The sequence below is a fragment of the Furipterus horrens genome, unplaced genomic scaffold (genome assembly GCF_987537825.1).
Source record: "Furipterus horrens unplaced genomic scaffold, mFurHor1.1.pri manual_scaffold_4, whole genome shotgun sequence".
NCBI classification, from domain to species: domain Eukaryota; kingdom Metazoa; phylum Chordata; class Mammalia; order Chiroptera; family Furipteridae; genus Furipterus; species Furipterus horrens.
In genome coordinates, this window is record NW_028327174.1 from 112,076,900 (window position 1) to 112,091,334 (window position 14,435).

Consider the following 14,435-nt stretch of genomic DNA (forward strand, 5'->3'; position numbering starts at 1 on the left):
GGATGAAGCAAAGAAAAAAACAAAAACTCATGGACACAGACAACAGTATGGTGATTGCTGGAGGGAATGGAAGAAAGTAAGGAGAGGTAGAAGAAGGTAAAGGGCAATAAATGGTGATGGAAGAAAACGACTTAGAGTGGTAAACACACAATATAATATACAGTAATATACTGTAAAATTGTATACCTGAAGCCTATATAATTTTATTAATGAATTTCACTTGAATAAATAAATTAAATAAATAAATACAAATAAAAATGTGTAAAAGAACCAAAGTGACTAGATATGATATTGCTCTTGGAGAGATTTATGTTATTTTTTTAAAATAACTGCTATTAAATCAAGTTCACCAATCATAAATTCTCCAATGAAACACAGAACAACAACAGAGTCATGGGTACAATATATATTGATACTTTATAATGTTTTAAACATTATTTTTTTCTGATAGAAAACTTTCTTAAAGAAAAAAATGAAAAATCCAAGCATTGTTGGTAAATTATAACAACATAGTATTAATATATTTGAAATCTAAATTCATGGAAACGGTGAAGTAGACTAAAATGATTAACAATAAACATTTAATTAACATTTTGATCTCAATTATTGAAGATAAGATACATTTTTGAAGATAAGATACATTTTCAAGGTAGAAAATGGATACAAATAAAATTGTGATGAAGAAAATTTTTTATGTTAAGTAAGATAAGTCAGTTGATGAAAAACAAATGTCATATTATCTCACTTATAAGAGGAATCTAATGAAAAAAATTAATTAATGAGCAAAATAGAACCAGAGGCATGGTGTTGCAGATCTCTGACCAGCAGAGTCCACGGCGTTGTGGATGAGGGAATTAGTGCACAGCAACTGCAAGAATCCTGTGGAGAAGAGGGGACAGAACTGGCCACTTTCTAGAGGAGAAAGTGAAGTCTGCCCCTGCCTTAACAGGCTTTTATTGATTTCTTAGGTGGGTTACATCCAAGAAAATTGTGAATCATAGTGCCAATCATTGCCTTATATGATTATTACTTTTACATATTAGAGAAAAGAATGTTACACATGCATGGATGATAAGGATAACTTGTTTAGCCACATCCTGTTCTTAGAAATTAGCCCAGAATAGGCTCTAAGAGACTGCTTCAAGTTTACACGCTGAACATCTGTTGTTCTCAGCCCAGGATGAGGGAGTCCTTTAGCAGAAAGCAAGCTTTTTAACTATTATATAAATGCAGGCCTGGTCCCCCACGGGAAAACCGGTGTGTGGAGTGGGTCCTGTGTGCCACCATGCTCCCAGTGGTTTTCTACTCTGGGGCTGAGCTACATTTCCCACCACCAAGCACCCCAGCTTCCCATAGCATAGAATTATGGAATGGACTGACAGCTGTAAGAGGGGAGGGGTAGATGAGGACTGATTGAAAGAAGGTGATAAGATTAGTCAAAGAACATACACGAAGGACACAAGGACATGGACAACAGTGTGGGGATTGACTATGGAAGTGGGCTGAGCGGAGGGGTTCAAAGGGGAAAAATGGGACAATTAAAATAGTATAACCAATAAAACATTTAAAAAAAGAGAGGACTTCTGGTAAAGATGGAGGTGTAGATAGACACTTCACTTCCTGGCACAACCATAGAAACAAATAACAACGAGAACCATCAGAAAATTTAGCTACAGTATATGGATATCCAACAAACAAGGATTTAAAGAACCCCCATTCATCCAGACAGGTAGGAGGGGGAGCATCATGGAGATGGGGTGGAGACACAGTGTGGTGGGGAGAAGTGGTGGCAGCAGAACAGGCAGTCCCACATTCATGTGTGGGGGATAAAAATTGAGAGGGGTATCCTGGGATAGAAAATCACAGTCCCAGGCCAGACCACACAACTTAGGGTTCCAGCACAGGGAAGATAAACACCCCATTACCTCTGGCTGTAAAAACCAGTGGGGGTTGGGGAAGCAGAAAAAACTACCAGATTTTCATTTCTTAAAGGGCCCACATGGGAGAGAAAGAGATCCAAGATGGCTGCAATATAGCTGGAAGCTCTCTCCACTTGCTCTCAGACCTGGACAAGTCTTTCAGCCTAACCACAGAGTATTAAACTCCAAAATTAAGCAGAGAGTGGGAACATGAGTGAGTGAATACACAGATGAAGCTGCAGGGAGAGCGTGGGAGGGGGCAAGATCCTGCAGGGCACCTGTGAGTGGACAGCCCAGCTCTTCAAGCAGGGCAATTGCCACCACTGTGGCCCAAACCAGTACTTTTGGCGGCACAGAACCGGGGTGGCTGTGGATTGGAGCAGGAGCTGAAAATCTCTAGGAGTGAGTACAACACCCCATCACTGCCACCATGTTAAGAGTACAGCTGCCGGGCTCTTCCCAATACCATCCGGGAAACAATATGGAGAGAAAGTTTGTCTAAAACTGCCATAGACTCTGACAGGCAATGGCCTGCCCTGACTCTGAGATACTGTGATTTTTAGAGAGGGGGAGTGTAAGGAGACTAAGCACTCAAGGATTCAATGCTGCAGAGGGTGGGCCACACAGAAACTCTTAAAAGGAGAGCAGTGGTGAAACCTGAGACTTGGCATGGACACAAGGCTCAATGTACAGATGTGCATGCATGCGGGTGTAGCAGCTAAGCTGACAGAGAACTCATAGGGATAGTCATATTGAAGGGTCCTTGGCTCCCACTCAGTATGGCAGATGAGCATGGGGCTATTCAGAGTGAAGAATTCAGGTTCAAACCTGTAGGAGAGCAGCAATCTGAGGTCTGGAAGGCTGAAAGCTAATCATCTGAGATTTGCTGCAGCCAGTTAGATCCCCTCACAGACAGGTAAGCCCAACCCCCACCTGCAGGATTACCGGCTCTGCAGATCAGTGAGGCCAGGCTCAGGAGAATCCTGCTGAACACATTTCCACAAGGGGAAGAAAAAAGGGTCCTTAACAAGACACTACAAACTACACTGATCATTGGGCCCTGATTCACTAAACCCAGTACAGCAGAGAGAATAGAGACCAGCATAAGGGGGCCTAGGGCCTCACCCAGCCTCAGCATTCAGACAGAGCAGCTGCCTGAGCCAAGCAGGAAAGAGCTTCCCCTTTTATACAGAATGACCCCTCACCTGAAATGATCAGCAACTGACCAAAAAACATGCATTATCAGAAAGAATCTGGGACTGACCAAGACCTGTAGTGAGGGGATGGGGACACACTTCCAACATTTTCCCTGAAGACTGAATAGTGCCACTGCTGAGGTGACCCAGATTTTCCACTCATATGGTTGCAGTACAGGCCCCCTCTGGAGGTAGGTGAAGAATATATCAGCAGTCCTCTCAGGTCCTTAAAGGAACCACTCCTAGACCCAGGGCTAATGGAAACCCAGCAGTGCAGAACAGTGGGGTCCAGCCAAATATGAAGGAGATAGTCACAGACTGTGGATCACTTGTAGTCTTGAACAGGCTCTCTAGGGTCAGACAGGGACACCATCTGACATCACCAGGGGAAGATCCAGAAAGAGAATAAAGTGGTAAACACTGGATTCCACTGAGATGATTTCCACAGTGGTCTTCTTCATGATTTACATTATTTTCTTTCTATGTAGCTTAACATTTATTTCTTTTTCTTCAACCTTCTGCTTATTATGTCACTAAATTTTAGCTTATAGTTTATTTCAAATCTCATATTTTGCTCCTCCCTTGCTTACTCCATTTTAGCTTCTTCCCTCCTTTTCTTATACTTGTTTAAAATTTTATTTTCTCTCTTGATAAGACTCATTTCTACTCTACACCCTTATATTTCTGCCCCCTCTAGGCTCTCAAAACCATTTTTCTTGTCATTAGTCACTTCACACTATTTCTCCTGTACTCAAATACTTTTATTCTCTCTCCACCTTTATCAACCGTTGCTTATTGATTCTGGATACAGTGGTTGTTGTTGCATTTCTTCAACTTTACTTCTACATCTTCACTATTTTTGTGCCTCGAATCTCAAATTTTATCATTCCCCCTCTTCTACTTCATTTTGCCTTCCTTCCCCGCTCTTTTTGTGTTTTAAATGTTAATTTTTCCCTGTCTGAGCCTAGTTTTCATTCCTCACTCTCATTATTGCTTTTCCCACTATCACCTCAAAATCACTTCCCCTTCCTCTAGACATCTCTTAAGCTTTTATTTTTTTATTTTTTCCCTTATTCTCATCCCACCTATACTAATATGTGCTCATTTGTTGTTGATATTGCTGTAGTGGGCCTTTTTCTGCAATTGGGTTCTTTTATTTACTCAGGGAAGCTGAGGTGTGCTTGGCAGGGACCCTGCTCACAGATGCCTTGCCACAAGAGAAAAAAATGAGGGAATAATTTGCTTCCACTCAGTACACCTGGGAAGATTGATCAGAAAGATGCACAGCAAAGGGATTATTCAGTCCCAGCCTGGTGCAGCTACAGAGAGGAGAGTGCAGGCCTCTGCATGCTGTGGGGGCAGTGGGAGCTGAGAACTATGCAGCTGAGATTATGTAAAGCCGGACAGAGCCCTCTTTCTTGGCAGAACCTCTAGGAAGAAAAGGTTGCACCCAGCCCCCACAGTCTGCAGTAACACATAAGATCTGCAAAAAAAACAGGCTGGGCAGGCTCAAGAACCACACAGAGTCCATTCCTGCAAGATAAAGACAGGAAGGGGAGCTCCAAAAGGGCCCACTTTGAACTTCTCTCAGGGAGACAAAATACTAGTTCCCAGGGCCCTACTTCACTGAGGCCAGAGAAGTAGGGGGATCAGAAAGTGGTGCAGCAAGGGGAATTCAGGACTCTTCCCAGCCATGGCTAGGCTTACACACAGAGCTGCCATCAACACCAAGCAGGAGAGAGCTGACCCGCTCACATAGATTTCACACTCTCCACGTGAAATGAACAACTATTTCATCATAAAATATACATTATTGGAAATAAGCTGAGAGACCAAGATGGGTGATACAGGGGCAAGGGGAACACACCCACAATTTTCCCAGAAGACTGGGTGCAGGGGGGAACTAGGGGTCCCACCCTCCTGATAGCAACAGATGCTCCCTCTAGAGGCAGGTGAAGGTGATACAGGCAGTGTTACCAGAATTTGGACAACTCACCCTGGGATCTTGAGCTGAATGAAAACCAGAGGCAGATCCATAAAGAGAAGTCAGAAGGCATGGAAACAAGAAACAGACTCTCAGTGACCATTGGGTAGGATGAAGAGCGAGAAAGAGGAAAGAAGAAGTTTCTAGTCAAGGAAAATGTATAAATGACCCATAGACATGAACAATAGGGTGGCAGTTGTCTGTGGGAGTGGGGGATGGGGTAGGGTAGTAAAGATCAATGAGGAAAAGTTGAGACAACTGTAAAAGAACAACAGTAAAATATTTTAAATGGCTCACGTTGTCATAGAATGTATGCAAACCCTGGGGCTGCAGCTGGATGTATGCCAACCACATATGGGATGTGGGTGAAGTGATCAGAAAAGGGAGGGATTACGGGGAAAATCACCAGAAACACTGTACCATCTAAGATCCCCACACCACAAACAGAGACACAAATCAGTGAAGTCGGTTGCACAATCCTGGTAATTACCTAAGACCTTACCCCCACATAATTTACACAGGCCATGCTAATAGACATGAAGTAAAAGGAGCTCTACCTAATACACAGAAACAAACACAGGGAGGCACCAAATGAGGAGGCAAAGAAATATGTCCCAAATGAAAGAACAGAACAAAACCCAAAAAAAAGAAATAAATGAAATGGGGATAGCCAACCTTTCAGATGCAGAGTTCTAAACACTGGTAATAAGGATGCCCAGAGAACTCATTGAGTACATCAAAAATAAAAATAAAGACAGAAAGAAACGAAGATGATGCAAAGTAAAATGAACAAAAATCTGCAGAGTACCAACAGTGAAGGGGAGAAAGTTGGGATTCCAATAAACAATTTGGAACATAAGTAAGAAGTAAGCATTCAACCAGAACAAAATGAAGAAGCTAACTTTTTAAAAAATATTTTAATATGCTTTATTGTTTATGCTATTAAAATTGTCCCAATTCCTTTTCCCTTTGTTCCCCTCCACCCAGTGACACCCCTCATTCCAGTTGTCCCCCCCAATTAGTCCATACCTATTGGTTGTGCATAGAGTTCTTCTCAACATCTTCTTATCTAATCCACTCCCTCCTACTATACTTAATTCCTGTATCATCTCCCTTCCTCTTCCCCCTTCCCCTCCCCATTGACCTCTCCCCCAAATGTTCCCCATACCTATAATTCTTTTCACACTCTCGTTGTCTACTTAGTTTGCCTTTGTTTCGATTCCCTAGCTTCTGTTGTTGATTGTTGTGATACAGTTTACATTTTAATGTTCATAGTTTTGATCCTCTTTCTCCTAAACAAGTCCCTTTAACATTTCATATAACAGTGGTTTGGATCTGATGAACTCCTTCAGTTTTACTTTGTCCTGGAAGCATTTTCTCTGCCCTTCTATCTTGAATGAGAGCTTTGCTGGATAGAGTAATCATGGTTGTAGGTTTTTGATTTTCATTACTTTGAATATTTCTTGCCAGTCCCTCCTTGCCTGCAGAATTTCTTTTGAGAAATCAGCTGATAGTCTTATTGGGACCCCTTTGTATGTAATTCTCTTCTTCTCTCTTGCTGCTTTCAAGATTCTCTATCTATTCTTAATTTTTGACATTTTGATTGTAATGTGTCTTGGTGTGGTTCTCCCTGGGTCCAGTCTTTTTGGAACTCTCTGTGCTTCCTGGACATGTAAATCTATGTCCTTCCCCAAATTAGGGAAGTTCTGCTTCATTATTTTTTCACATAATTTTTCAATATCTAGTTCTAGTTCTTCTTCTTTACCTTCTGGCAGTCCTATGATTCAGATGTTAGCTTGCTAATAGCTTTCCCAGAGGTTTCTGAGCCTCTCCTCATTTTCCTCACTTCTTATTTCCACTTTCTGCACTGGTTGACTGTTTGTTCTTTCCCTATTTTCCGATTTGTTGATTTGATCCCTGCTTTTCTTGCCCTCACCACTAGTTTCGTATGTGTTTTTGTTGGTGTCAGTAGGACTAGCCTTCGTTTCTTCTCTGTCTTGTTTAATATCTGCTGTCAGGTCTGTAAGCATTTTTATAACCAAAGCTCCGAACTGAGCCTCAGAAAGATTTCCTTTCTGCTGCTTCATTGCATTAGATATTTGCTGTCTGGGCAGCTGCATCACCAGGATCTCTATCATGATCTGTGCCATCCTGACCATTTTGTGTTTACCTTTGCTTCCTGGGCAGGGCTGTCACACCTCCTACACTATAGTGGGCAGAGCCCCATGTACTCGTCACAACTGGGCGACCTGTCTCCCCACACTGTGGTGTTTTCTGGAGGGGTGAGAGTCCATGATGGATTCCTGCCATTCACTCTCCGCTGAGAGACTGGAAGCCTCCTCCTCCATCCCCACCCCATCCAGGCCTCACAGTCCAAGGCAATGGAGTTCTGCCTTTCCCAGCTTTGGAATCGCAAGCTGACAGGTATGGTCTGCAGCCAGGGGTGCTCCCCAGGTGCTTCTGCCTCCCCCTAAATACAGGTGTCTGTGCTTACCACTGTCCCGCTGCTGTGGCCACGGCTGCCACTGCCAGCACAACTTGAACTCTTCTCCCTGGCCTTGCCCGTCCTACCTGTCCAGAGAAGCACCACTTCTTTATAACTTCATATGTTGGACTTCCATTAATTTTCAGGAACTTCTGGTTATTTCTGGTTTTTTGGTAGTTGTATTACTTCTTAGTTGTGGAGGGAGACGGAGCGTGTCAGTCTAGGCCTCCATCTTGGCCGAAGTCTCCTATGTTTGTTTCCTTCCGTGTCCCAGGGAGAGCTGTCACTCTTACTGTCTGGATGAGTATTTCTTCATTATATCTTTGTTTGTTGGACTTCCATGCAGCTTGATTTTCTGGAACTTCTGGTTGTTTCTAGTTTTGAGGTAGTTGTATTCCTTCTTAGTTGTGGAGGGAGATGCAGCATGTCTGTCTACGTCTCCATCTTGGCTGGAAGTCTATATATTTTATATTTTTAAGTAGCTGTCCAGACAGGCCCCACTTCTTTATAACTTCATACATTGGACTTCCATTTATTTTCTGGAATTTCTGGTTATTTCTGGTTTTGCAGTAGTTGTTTTACTTCTTAGTTGTGGAGGGAGATGGTCATGTCAGTCTAGTCCTCCATCTTCGCTGGAAGTCTCCACAAGATTTTTTTTTTAATGAGTATAACATAAGTCTCTGGGACACCTCCAAACATACCAATATCCAAATCATATGAGTGCCAGGATGAGAAGAGGAAGAGCAAGAAATTGAAAACTTATTTGAAAACATAGTAGATGAAAACTTCCCTAATTGGTGAAGGAAATAGACATACAAGTCCAGGAAGCACAGAGAGTCCCAAACAAGTTGAACCCAAATAGGACCACACCAAGACATATTATAATTAAAATGCCAAAGGCTAAAGATAAAGAGAGAATCTTAAAAACTTCAAGAGAAAAGAAGAGTTACCTACAAAGGAGTTCCCAAAATACTTTCAGCTGATTTCTCAAAGGAGACTGTTACTGAGCAAAGGGAGTCTCATTCACATGGTGCCTTGGTGTTATGACCCATAATTAGTATTGAGAAAAACAGGTCTTTATTTACAATATTCCAATCTTGGGAGGGCTTGGAGCACTCCTCCGCAGAGCCCTGTTCTCTCACGAGACCCAGCACTTTCCTTGCTCGCCAAAAGGCTGTAAGCCAATTCTAAATCTAATAGTTCCCTATTTCTTATCTGTCAGATTTCTCCTTCAGGATCTGGGGTATGATGCCATCAGCCTCTGTGTAATAGCCCAAGAAAGCATGTGCCATGTTACACTAGATCACAGTGACATCCAGGAAAGGCACACATCCTAAGAGAGTATCCTCTCTGTATGTCCCAATTTCCAAGAGTCCAGATAGAGTCCAGGTCTGCAAAGTGGAGTCCTCAGTGGCTCAGAGTCAACTAGAGAGGGCACAATCAAAGCAGCACCATGCCTGCTTTCTTACTAGCCTAGACCACATGGCCAGATCCTGACTATAAACCGCATAGCTACTTCTTTTCCCATGGCTGCTACAACCTGCTGCTCTAACATGCTTCTTCCATTGTGCTGCTTCTCATGGCAGACAGGAGCCCTTCTTCCAATAAGACTTCATAGCAGACTGGTGGGGTCCCTCTGCAGTCTTTCAAACTGCATGGCCCTGTGCCTCACATGGTTGCCACCTTATTTTTAAACTCTGACCATGGCCTGTGACACAGTCAATGTGGTGAGCTGTTTTGACCACTTGCAGAATCTCATGCAGGCCCCTTAAACTTTTTCATCACCATTCTATGGTCAAGCCCCTCCCATATCCTTGATGCTGTGGAGTGGCCATAGTCATTTCCATAACTAAGAAAGCAGCTACCAGCCATAGATATGCGAAGGCATCTTTCAGGAAAATGACTGTGCTCCAGTGTGTCCCATCTCCCAACTTATGAGGTATCTGTCCACTCTCTTACAAAACTCTGCAGGCAAGAAGGGGCTGGCAAGAAATATTCAAAGTGATTAAAAGCATGGGCCTTCAACCAAGATTGATCTATCCAGCAAAGCTATCATTCAGAATGTAAGAGTAAATAAAAATGCTTCCTAGACAAGGTAAACCTAAAGGAGTTCCTCATCACCAAGCCATTATTATATGAAATGTTAAAGGGACTCATTTAAGAAAAAGAAGATCAAGACAACAAACGTTAACAACACAATTCTGGCCAAGATGGAGACCTAGACACATACGTTGCATCTCCCTCCACAACTGAGAAGGAACACAACTATCTCAAAACTAGAGACAACCAGAAGTTCCAGAAAATCAAGCTGCATGGGAGTCCAAGAAACAAATATATAAAAAAGGAATACTCATCCAGACAGGTAGGAGGGGTGGAGATGAGGCAGAGAGGATGCGGTGCAGTGGCAGCAGCAATGGCAGGCCAGCAGAAAGTACAGTCACACGTTTTAAAAAGTCAGGAAGGACACCTGGAAAGTGTTCCCAGCACCAGACCAAACCACACAACTCATGGTCCCAGTGCCAGGGAAAATAGAGCCTCATTGCTTTTGACTGTGCAGAACAGTGGGGGTTGGGGCGGAGGAAGAAACTGCCAGTCTTTCAGCAGAGTCCGCTTGTTTAAAGGGCCCCCACAGTCCCAAAATGTCTGCAGACCCACCCACTCTAAGAACGACAGCCAGGGCAGTAACTAGAGAGGTGCCAGTCCCATACAAAATGGGAGAAGTGCCTGGAAAAAGGGGAAGTGCTGAGCAAGCGACATTGTTCCCTCTCAGATTCCTCTCCCACATACAGCGCCATAATGTGGTGAAACATGTCGCCCTGTACTGATAAATACCTAAGGCTCCATCCCTTACAAATAACAGGTGTGACAGCTCTACCTAAGACACAGAGGCAAACAAACACAGGAGCATGTCAAGATGAGGAGACAGAGAAGTATGCCCAAAAGAGGAAATGGATCAAGGTTCCAGTGGGATAACTAAGTGATGAGGAGATAGCCAACCTAACAAAGGAGGATATAGCCAACCTAAAAGATGCAGAGTTCAAAACACTGGTGACAAAAATGCTCACAGGCTTGACAAATGTGCTTAAGTAAGGCAAACACATAAGGGAAGAAGTGAAGGCTATGCTAAATGAAACAAAGGAAAATCCACACAAAACCAATGGTGAAGGGAAGGAAAACAGAATTCAAATCAATAATTTGGAACATAAGGAAGAAAAAATCAGTCAACCAGTACAGAATGAGGAAAAAAGAATTGAAAAAAAATGAGGAGAGGCTTAGGAACCTCTGGGACAACTTTAAACGTGCCAACATCCAAACCATAGGGGTACTAGAAGGAGAAGATGAAGAGCAAGAAATTAAAAACTTATGTGAGAAAATAATGAAGGAAAACTCTCCAAATTTGGTGAATAAAATAGACACACAAGTCCAGGAAGCACAGAGGATCCCAAACAAGCTAGACCCAAAGAAGACCACACCAAGACATATCATAATTAAAACGCAAACATTCAAGATAAAGAGAGAATCTTAAAAGCAGCAAGAGAAAAGCAGAGAGTTATCTACAAAGGGGTGCCTATAAGACTATCAGCTGATTTCTCAAAAGAAACTTTTAAGGCAAGAAGGGACTTGCAAGAAGTATTCAAGGTATTGAAAAGCAAGGACATACAACCAAGATTACTCTATCCAGAAAAGCTATTATTTAGAATGGAAGGGCAGATAAAGTTCTTCCCAGATGAGGTAAACCTAAAGGGGTTAATAATCACCAAGCCCTTATTATGCAAAATGTTAACGGGACTAATTTAAGAAAAATAAGATCAAAATTATGAACATTAAAATGACAACAGCTGTCTACAAGAGACCCACCTTAGAACAAAAGATCTACACAGACTGAAAGTAAAGGGATGGAAAAATGTATTCCAAGCAAATGGACATGAAAAAAAAGCCGGGGTAGCAATACTTATATCAGACAAAACAGATTTCACAGCAAAGTCCATAAAAAGAGACAAAGAAGGGCATTTCATAATACTTAAGGGAAAAATCCATCAAGAAGATATAACCCTTATAAATATATATGCACCCAACTTAGGAGCACCCAAATATGTAAGGAAAATTTTGAAAGACTCCAAGAAAGATATAGGCAGCAACACACTCATCGTAGGGGACTTTAACACCCCATTGTCAACAATGGATAGATCTTCAAACAAAGAAACACCAAAGATATTGAGGCACTGAACAACACTTTAGATCAAATGGACTTAGTCGATATATATAGAAGTTTACACCCCAAAGAAGCAAAATATACATATTTCTCAAGTGCACATGGAACATTTTCAAAGATAGACCACATGGTAGGACACAAAACAAGCCTCAATAAATTCAAGAAAATTGAAATTATATCAAGCATCTTCTCAGATCACAATGCCTTAAAATTGGAAATCAACCTCAAGGAAAAAACTCAAAAACATTCAAACTCATGGAGAATGAATAACATGCTATTAAATAATGAATGGGTTAACAATGACATCAAGGAAGAAATCAAAAAGTTCCTGGAAACCAATGATAATGAACACACAACAACCCAAAACCTATGGGATACAGCAAAAGCAGTCTTAAGAGGAAAGTTCATAGCAATACAAGCCTACCTAAAAAAGGTAGAAGAATCTCTAATAAAAAATTTAACCCTACAGCTACAAGAACTAGAGGAAGAACAACAAGCAAAACCCAGATCAAGTAGAAGGAAGGAAATCATCAAGATCAGAGCAGAATTAAATGACATAGAGTCTAAAGTAACAATTCAAAAGATCAACAAGAGTAGGAGCTGGTTCTTTGAAAAGATAAACAAAATTGACAAGCCTTTAGCCAGGCTCATCAAGAAAAAAAGAGAGAGAACCCAAATAAATAAAATCAGAAATGAAAGAGGAGAAATCACAACTGATACCACAGAAATACAAAGAATTATAAGAAATTATTACGAACAATTGTATGGCAAGAAATTTGACAACCTAGAGGAAATGGACAGATTCCTGGAAAACTATAGTCTGCCCAAACTGAATCAAGAGGAAGCAGAAAGTCTGACTAGACCAATAACAGCTAGCGAAATTGAAGCAGTAATCAAAAAACTCCCAGCACACAAAAGCCCAGGACCAGATGGCTTCACAAGTGAATTCTACAAAACATTTAGGAAAGAACTAACTCCTATCCTCCTCAGACTATTCCAAAAGATACAAGAAGAGGGAAGACTCCCAAACTCGTTCTATGAAGCCAGTATAACCCTAATTCCAAAACCAGGTCAAGACACAACAAAGAAAGAAAACTACAGACCAATATCGCTGATGAACATAGATGCTAAAATCCTCAACAAAATATTGGCAAACCGGATCCAGCAACACATTAGAAAGATCATACACCACGATCAAGTAGGATTCATCCCAGGGATGCAACGATGGTTTAATATTCGCAAATCAATAAAGGTGATACACCACATAAACAAAATGAAAGACAAAAACCACATGATCATATCAATAGATGCGGAAAAAGCATTTGATAAAGTACAACACCCATTTATGATAAAAACTCTCAGCAAAATGGGAATAGAGGGAGCATACCTCAACATAATAAAGGCCATATATGAGAAACCTGAAGCCAACATGATACTCAATGGGCAAAAACTGAGAGCATTCCCCCTGAAATCAGGAACAAGACAAGGATGTCCGCTCTCTCCACTCCTATTCAACATAGTCTTGGAAGTTCTAGCCACAGCAATCAGACAAGAAAGAGAAATAAAAGGCATCCAAATTGGAAAAGAGGAAGTAAAACTGTCATTATTTGCAGATGACATGATAGTGTACATAGAAAATCCTTTAGACTCCACAAAAAAACTACTCAATCTAATAAGTGAATTCGGCAAAATAGCAGGATACAAAGTCAATATTAAGAAATCGAAGGCATTTTTATACACCAACAATAAAAACTCAGAGATAGAAACTGAAAGAAAAATCCCATTTACCATAGCAACAAGAAAAATAAAATACCTAGGAATAAACTTAACCAAAGAGGTAAAAGACCTGTACACAAAAAACTATATAACACTGAAGAAAGAAATTAAAGAGGATACAAATAAATGGAAGCGTATACCATGCTCATGGATGGGAAGAATCAACATCATTAAAATGTCCATACTACCCAAAGCAATTTATAGATTCAATGCAATCCCTATTAAAATACCAGCAACATATCTCACAGACCTAGAACAAATACTTCAAAAATTTATATGGAACCAAAATAGAGCCCGAATAGCCACAACAATTTTGAGGCAGAACACAGTAGGAGGAATCACAATACCCGATATCAAACTATACTACAAGGCCACGGTAATCAAAACAGTCTGGTACTGGCATAAAAACAGACATATAGATCAATGGAACAGAATAGAGAGCCCAGAAATAAGCCCAGGTTCATATGGTCAACTAATATTTGACAAAGGGGGAAAGAACATCAAATGGAATGAAAAGAGCCTCTTCAACAAATGGTGTTGGGAGAACTGGACAGGGACATGCAAAAAAATGAAACTAGACCACCAGCTCACACCATACACCAGAATAAACTCAAAATGGATCAAAGACTTAAATGTAAGCCGTGACACCATAAAAGTCCTAGAGGAAAAAATAGGCAGGAAAATTTCAGATATCCCACGTAGCAACATTTTCACTGATATATCTCCTAAGGCAAGGGAAATAAAGGAAAGAATAAACAAATGGGACTACATCAAACTAAAAAGTTTCTGCTCAGCTAAAGAAAACATCAGCAAGATGCAAAGGAAACCAACCATATGGGAAAATATATTCGCCAATGACATC